We start from the raw sequence: 8,451 nt of genomic DNA on the forward strand, positions 1-8,451 counted from the left end.
TTCTATTTATAGAGCACATCTGGAGCAGATTTAGCGTAATTCTTAAAGACTCTAGAATTTCCAAAATGGTAAATGAGCATTGGCTTCAACTTAAAGCCACCAGCTGCATTAGCCCTTAACAAGAGAGTCACCCTGTCTTTTGAAGCTTTGAAGCCAGGCATTGACTTCTCCTCTCTAACTATGAAAGTCCCAGATGGCATCTCCTTTCAATAGAAGCCTGTTTTATCTACATTGAAAAGTTGTTGTTTAGTGTAGCCACCTTCATCAATGATCTTAGCTAGATGTTCTGGATAACTTGCTGCAGCTTCTACATCAACACTTGCTGTTGCACCTTGCACTTTTATGTTATGGAGATGGCTTCTTCCCTTAAACCTCATGAACCAACTTCTGCTAGCTTCAAACTCTTCTTCTGCAGCTTCCTGACCTCTCTTAGCCTTCCTCCATAGTACAGAAGAGAGTTAGCCTTGTTCTGAATTAGGCTTTGGCTTTGGGAATGTCATGGGTGGTTTGAGCATCTGTTCAGACCACTCAAACTTTCTCCATATCAGCAATAAAGTGGTTTTGCTTTCATATTTGTGTGTTCACTGGAGTAGCACTTTTAATTTTCTTCGAGAAATTTTTCTCTGCATTTAAAACTTGACTGTTTGGTGCAAGAGGACCAGCTTTTAGCCCATCTCAGCCTTTGACATGTCTTCCTCACTAAACTTAATCATTTCTAGCATTTTATTTAAAGCAAGAGACATATGACTCTTCCTTTCACTAGAACACTTAGAGGCTACTATTGTAAGATTATCAATTGACCTAATTTCAATGTTTTCATGTCTCAGGGAATAAGGAGGCCCGAGGAAAAGAGAGATGGGGAACAGCCAGTTGGTGGAGGAATTAGAACACACACAAGATGGATCAATTAAGTTTGCTGTCTTTTCATGGCACCCCAAAACAATTACAATAGTAACATCAAAGATCACTGATCACAGATCACAATAACAGATATGCTACTACTAATAATAAAGTTTGAAATGTTTTAAGAATTATCAAAATGTGACGCAGAGACACAAAGTAAGCATGTGCTGTTAGAAAAATGGTGCCAAAAGATTTGCTTGACACAGGGTTGCCACACACCTTCAATTTGTATAAAATGTAACATCTGTGAAGCACAATAAAACAAAGTGCAATAAAATGAGATATGCCTGTGCTGGAAGAAAAAACCTGCCAACCAAGAATGCTAGATCCAACAAAACTGTCCTTCAAAAACAAAGATGAAATTACAACTTTCCCAGATAAATAAAATTTGAGGGAGTCTATCACCACTAGTCCTGACCTACAAGAAATGCTGAAGGGAGTCCTTGACGTTGAGGTAAAGGGATAAAATGCAATTCCAAAAAAAAAAAGAAAATATTAAATTCTCTGGTAAATATATAGGTAAATATAGAATCTTGTAGTATTGTAATGTGTGTAAATCTCTTCTAAATCTGATATAGAATTCAAAAAACAAAAGCATAGAAAGTAATTATAAGTCTATGGTAATGGATATGCAATATAAAAAAGGTAATTTGAGTCATCAGTAACATAAAGGTGTGGTGGGTTGAGATGTAAAGAACCAGAGTTTTAGATGCAATTGAAGCTAAGTTGTTAAATCAGCTTAATTCAGATTGTTATGATATTACCCATATTTTTCCAGTCTTCTGCCTAAAGATCTGAATCTACAATTGTCCCAATGGTACTGAATTACTTATTTGATGATTAAGAATGAAAGAGCAGTTTTGTTTGCAGTCCAAAGGCAAACGTCTATGGGGAATTCCAGCTAGGGAACGTGTTATACCCTCTTTTTATTAGGTTCCCCCAGGGAGGAAAGAATGTGTTTATGGAGAAATCTAATTACAACTTTCTTTGCCCTTTTTGAAATACAAAGGACAGATTTTCTCCTAATTTATCTATGGAGACACACATATATAAGAGAACAGGCAAATAAGTAAGCCAGCAAGCAGGTTTTCTGAATTAAGAGGCTTTAATCAGGAAACCACCACATGGTACTCATTAAAAATACATTGGTAAAATATTAAGAGGTTTTATTTCAAGCAATTGCAATGGTTACCACAAAGACAATAACTATAGAATGTAAGTGTTATGATTTGAATATGGTTTATCCCCACTGAAACTCGTCTTGAGGCTTGTTCCCCATGTAATGGTGTTGAGAACTGGTGGGTCCTTTAAGAGGCATTTGGGTCATAAGCCATCTGTCCTCATGAAGGGATTAATGCCATTTCACAGGAGTGAATTATTGCTCTTCAGCAACTGGATTAGTTACCACAAGAGTGGGTTGTTATAAAGTGAGGTCACCCCTCATGTTTTCTCTCTTGTGCGTGTACCCACTCAGTGCTCTCACATGCATTACCACCATGGGACTCCATCCTCCATGTTATGGCGCAGTATGAGACCCTCGCCAGATGCAGTTGTTTGATCTTGAACTTCCTGGCATCAAGCACTGTGAGCTAAACAAACCTCTTTTCTAAAAATAAATTACCTGGTCTCAGGTATTCTGTTATAGCAACAGAAAATGGACAAAGACTGTAAAGAAAAGGAAATGAGAGGGGAATCAAAATCTGTGACCACAAAAAAAATTAATGAAACACAAAAGAAATCATCAAAAGAAAAAAGTGGGGGACAAAAAAAGCTGCAAGTGAAACAGAGCACAATGAACAAAATGGCAATAGTTAAGTCCTTCACTATCAGCAATTCCTTAAAATGTAAATGCCATTATGAACAAATGCCAGCAATTCGATTTGGCAATAATTCCTTGGATATGATACCAAAAGCACTGGCAGCAAAATAAAAAATAGACAAATAGTACTACATAAAACTTAAATTTTTTTACACATCAAAGTAACAGTGAACAGAGAGAAAAGGCAACCTATAGAATGGGAGAAAAGAGTTGCAAATCATGTATCTGATAAGGGGTCAATATCCAGAATACATAAGGAACTTGTACAACTGAACAAGAAAAACCCTGAAATAATCCAGTTTAAAAACGGGCAAAGGATTTAGATAAACATTTCTCTAAAGAAGATATATGAATGGTTATTAAGTACATGAAAAGATGCTCAACATCATTAATCACTAGGGAAATGTAAATAAAACTCACAATGAGATATCACCTCACACCCATCAGGATAGCCATTATAAAAATAACAGAAAATAACAAGTGTTGACAAGGATGCAGAGAAGTTGGAGTCCTCGTGCACCAGTGGTGGGAAAGTAAATTATACAGATGTTATGAAAAACAGGATGGAGTTTCTCAAAACATTAAAAATAGAATTATCATATGATCCGGCAATCTCCCTTTTGGGTATATATCCAAAAGGATTCAAAGCAGATCTCAGAGATATTTGCACACCCATGTTCATTGCAGCATTATTCATAACAGCCAACAGGAGGAAACAACAGATAACTGGATAAGGAAAATGTGGTATATGCACATAATGGAATTTTATGTGCCCTTAAAAAAGAAGGAAATCCTGTCACATGTTACAACATGAATGAAGCTTAAGGACATTATGCTAAGAGAAATAAGCCAGTCACAAATGGACAAATACTGAATGATTCACTCATATAAAGTATGTAAATTAGTCAGAATCCTCGAAACATAAAGTAAAAAGGCAGTCGCCAAGAGCTTGCAGGAGGTAGGATGGGGAATTAATGCTTGGTAGGTATAGAGTTTCAGTGTTGCAAGAAGAAAAAATTCTAGAGACTTGTTGCACCAGTAAATATACTTAACAGTACTGAAATGTACATTTAAAAACATTTAGGATGGTTTAATGTTGTGTGGTTTTTACCACAATACAAAAAAGAGACTCAGCTAAGAAAACGAACAGGCAAAACCAATGGCTGGTAGAAAACATTCACAGTACATATATCTGAATATGGATTTCTACCCAGAATAATAAAGAACTTCTAACGCAATAAAAATGTGGATGACAGACTTGAGCAACATTTTCAGAAGCAAACAAAGACATATGAATGGACAAAGACATATAAAAAAGTGCTCGACATAATTACTCAGCAGGCAAAGACAAATTAAAGCCATAATGAATCACTACATGCCTACTAGAATGTCTAAAATTATAAAGACTGTCAACACCACATGTTGGCAAGTATTTGACATAACAAAAACTCTCACGTTGCTCTTGGATGTGTGAAATGGCACAACTACTTTGAAAAGTTGCTTGCTTGGTAGCTTCTTATAAAATTAAACATAAAGCTAGCTGATGACTCTAATTTTACACCTATGTATTTATTCAAAGTAAATGAAAACATATGTCCACAAAGAGACGTATACATAAATGTTCATAGAAGCTTTGCATTTCTGATAGCCAAAACTGGAAACAACCCAATGTTGATGAACAGATAAACAAACTGGGATATATTCATAAAATACAATACTTCTTGCAGTAAAAAGAAACAAACTACTGATAACCACAAAATGGATGAGTCTCAAAAACGTTATGCTGACTGAAACAAGCCAACATTAAAGAGCTCTTGGTGGCCAAAGCTGGAACAATTTGAGCAGCAAAACAAATAATGTATTAATAGTATTTGATTGTAACTCAAAACATAAATCATTATCTATGAGTCTATATGGATATAAATAAATGATATAGTAAATAAATGAGAGAGAAGGGACAAATGTCCCGTACAGAATTATATAATAATAGTATGTAAATGCTTCTTCCCCAAGGAAGTGGAGCTTAACTCCTCACCCCTGGAGTGTGGGCTGCACTTAGTGACTACCTTCCAAAGAGTTGAATATGGAAGCCGGGTGGAGAAGTAGAAACCTGGCAAATAGTATCCTGGCCTGGTGATCAAGGCTAAAAAGATCAGTTATGTGGCGAATACCTACCTTTTAGTTTTAGTTTTAGTTTTTTGAGACAAGGTCTTGCTGTGTCACCAGGCTGGAGTGCAGTGGTGAGATCTCCGTTCACTGCAACCTCTGCCTCCTGGGTTCAAATGATTCTCCTGCCTCAGCCTCCTGCGTAGCTGGGATTACAGGCACATGCCACCCTGCCTGGCTAATTTTTTTTTTTTTTTTTTTAGACGGAGTCTCGCTCTGTCGCCTAGGCTGGAGGGCAGTGGCGCGATCACGGCTCACTGAAACCTCCGCCACTCCAGGTTTAAGCAATTCTCTGCCTCAGCCTCCGGAGTAGCTGGGATTACAAGCGCGTGCCACCACGCCCGGCTAATTTTTTTTGTATCTTTAGTAGAGATGGGGTTTCACCATCTTGGCCAGGCTGGTCTTGAACTCCAGACCTCGTAATCCACCCGCCTTGGCCTCCCAAAGTGCTGGAATCCCAGGTGTGAGCCACCGTGCCAGCTAATTTTTGTATTTTTAGTAGAGACAGGGTTTCACCGTGTTGGCCAGGCTGGTCTCCAACTCTTGACCTCAAGTGATCCACCTGCCTTGGCCTCCCAAAGTGCTGGGATTACAGGCGTGAGCCACCGCACCCAGCCTGGGGTGAAATTTTTATTCTTCTATTCTTTAGAAGAATTTGAGAAAGTTTGGCATTTGGTAGAATTTGCCTATGAATCCACTTGGTCAGGCTGGTCTCGAACTCCTGACCTCAAGTGATCCCCCAACCTTGGCCTCTTAAAGTGCTAGGATTGCAGGTGTGAGTCATTGCGCCCAGCTGATAATACCTACATTTCTGATGAGATGTAAACCTCTGTGGTTTACCTCCCCAAAACATAGAACCCCTGTCTAACCATGAAGAAAACACTAGACAAGCCAAAATTGAAGGACATTCTATAAAATACCTGACTAATACTCATCGAAACTTTCAAAGTATTGGAAAAGGTAAAAAGGAAAGTCTGAGAAACTGTCACAGACAAGAGGGGGCTAAAGGAGACACGACAACTAAATGTAATGTGGTATCCTAGATGGGACCCTGAATTTAAAAACATTTGGGAAAAAACAGTGAAATACAAGTAAAGCATGGAGTTTATTTAATTTAAAAAATGAATTGAACTGCAAGGAAATATAGATGCATCTACAATCATAATGGGAGTTTTTTGTTTGTTTTGTTTTGTTTTGCTTTTGAGATGGAGTTTTACTCTTTCGCCCAGGCTGAAGTGAAGTGGGGCAATCTTGGCTCACTGCAACATCCACCCCCTGGGTTTAAGAGATTCTCCTGCCTCAGCCTCCCCAGTAGCTGGGATTATAGGTGTGTGCCACGAGGTCTGGCTAATTTTTGTAATTTTACTAGAGAGGAGTTTCACCATGTTGGCCAGGCTAGTCTTGAACTCCTGACCTCAGGTGATCCACCTGCCTTGCCATCCTAAAGTGCTGGGATTACAGGCATGAGCAGGGCCCATAATGGGAGATTTTAAACACCCTTCTTTCAATAATAAATGATTTAAGCAAGCATAAAAAATTAGTAAGGATATAAAATATTAAATACCACTATTAACAAATGACCTAATTGACACATTCTTTCAGACATCCATGAAACACTTACAAAAATTTACGATACATTCATTGAGCCATAAAGCAAGTATGAACATAAAGGGCTGAAATTATGTGGAGAAAGTTCTCTGACCACAAGGCAATTAAGCCAGGAATCACAACAGAAAAGATGATTAGAAGATCCTCATATGTTTGGAAATTAAGAAATACACTTCTAAAAAACTTTTAGATCGGAGAAGAAAACATAATGGAAATGAGAAAATATTTTGAAGTGAAATATTAGAAAAATGTTGGAAATCAAAACCTGTGGGGTGGAGCTAAACAGGGCTTAGAGAGGTATTGCTAACATATATTAGATAAAAGAAAGATACAAACAATCTAAGTTAGCAATATAAACAGGCACATCATTATAGATCATAAAGCCACCAAAAAGATAACAGAAGGATATTATATAAATTAATTATATACAAATATATTTGTAAATTTAGATGAAATGGACAAATTCCTTAATACAATACAACTTACACAGGAAGAAATAAAAATGATGACTAGTCCTGTAAGTAAAGTTAACTAAAGAATCTGTAATTTCCTCAACAAAAGTCCAAGTGGATTCATTGGCAAATTCTACCAAATGCCAAACTTTCTCAAATTCTTCTAAAGAATAGAAGAATAAAAATCTCACCCCAGGCTGGGTGCGGTGGCTCACGCCTGTAATCCCAGCACTTTGGGAGGCCAAGGCGGGTGGATCACCTGAGGTCAAGAGTTGGAGACCAGCCTGGCTAACATGGTGAAACCTCACCTCTCCTAAAAATACAAAAATTAGCCTGGCGTGGTGGCACGTGCCTGTAATCCCAGCTACTCGGGAGGCTAAGGCACGAGAATCACTTGAACCTGGAAGGCAGAGGTTGCGGTGAGCCAAGATCGCACTGCTGCACTCCAACCTGGGTGACAGAGTGTATTATAAGGAAAGAAATTATAGATTAATCTCACTGAAGAACAGAGAAGCAAATGTCCTAAACAAAATATTAGCAAAAGATCCAACAATGTGTATGCAAAGGACACATCGTGACCAAGTTGGTGTATTGCTGTAATATATCCTTGGCTTAACAATAGAAAATCAATCAGTAGAAATCACCATATTAGCAGAGTATAGGATTGCTTGCTTACTTATGATTGGGTAAGGAAAAAAAAAATAAACACACACACACACACACACAAAGAGTATAGGATAAACAAAACGTATGATAATCTCATTAGATGGGAAAATATATTTGATAAAATTCATTACCTATCATTTGAAAAAAATTTAACAAACTAGGAAAATAAGGCAACATTTTTGATATGAAAGAGTATCCTAGAACACTATTGTCAATGGTAAAAGTTTGAAACTTTTAGGATTGTGAACACAGCAAGCATGTCTTGTATGACTACTTCTGTTCACTACCATAATGGAGGTCCAGAGAAAACTATACAAGTATGAAGATTAGAAAGCAAGATTTAAAACTGTCATTATGGAAGACATAATTCTTTTCAATTAATAGAATTTACTTCTATTCTGTTCTTTTTATTCTTTTATTTTTGAGACAGAATCTTGCTCTGTCACATAGACTGGAGTGCAGTGGCTTGAGCTCAGCTCACTGCAACCTCTGCCTCCTGGGTTCAAGTGATCCTCCCTCCTTAACCTCCCTAGTAGCTGGGACTACAGGCAAGCACCACCACACCTGGCTAATTTTTGTAGTTTTAGTAGAGATGGGGTTTCACCATGTTTACCAGGCTGGTCTCGAACTCCTGACGTCAGATGATCCACCTGCCTTGGCCTCCCAAGGTGCTGAGATTACAGATGTGAGCCACCGTGCCCGGCTGACTTTACTTTTAGAACAATTTTAGATTTAAAAATCGAGCCAGTAGTCCAAAAGAGTTTCCAAATCCCCTCTCTCCCATGCGAACTCCAGTTTTCTCACATCTCCCATTTGTGTGATACATTTGTTATAATT

The sequence above is a fragment of the Papio anubis genome, chromosome 1 (assembly GCF_008728515.1).
Source record: "Papio anubis isolate 15944 chromosome 1, Panubis1.0, whole genome shotgun sequence".
NCBI classification, from domain to species: domain Eukaryota; kingdom Metazoa; phylum Chordata; class Mammalia; order Primates; family Cercopithecidae; genus Papio; species Papio anubis.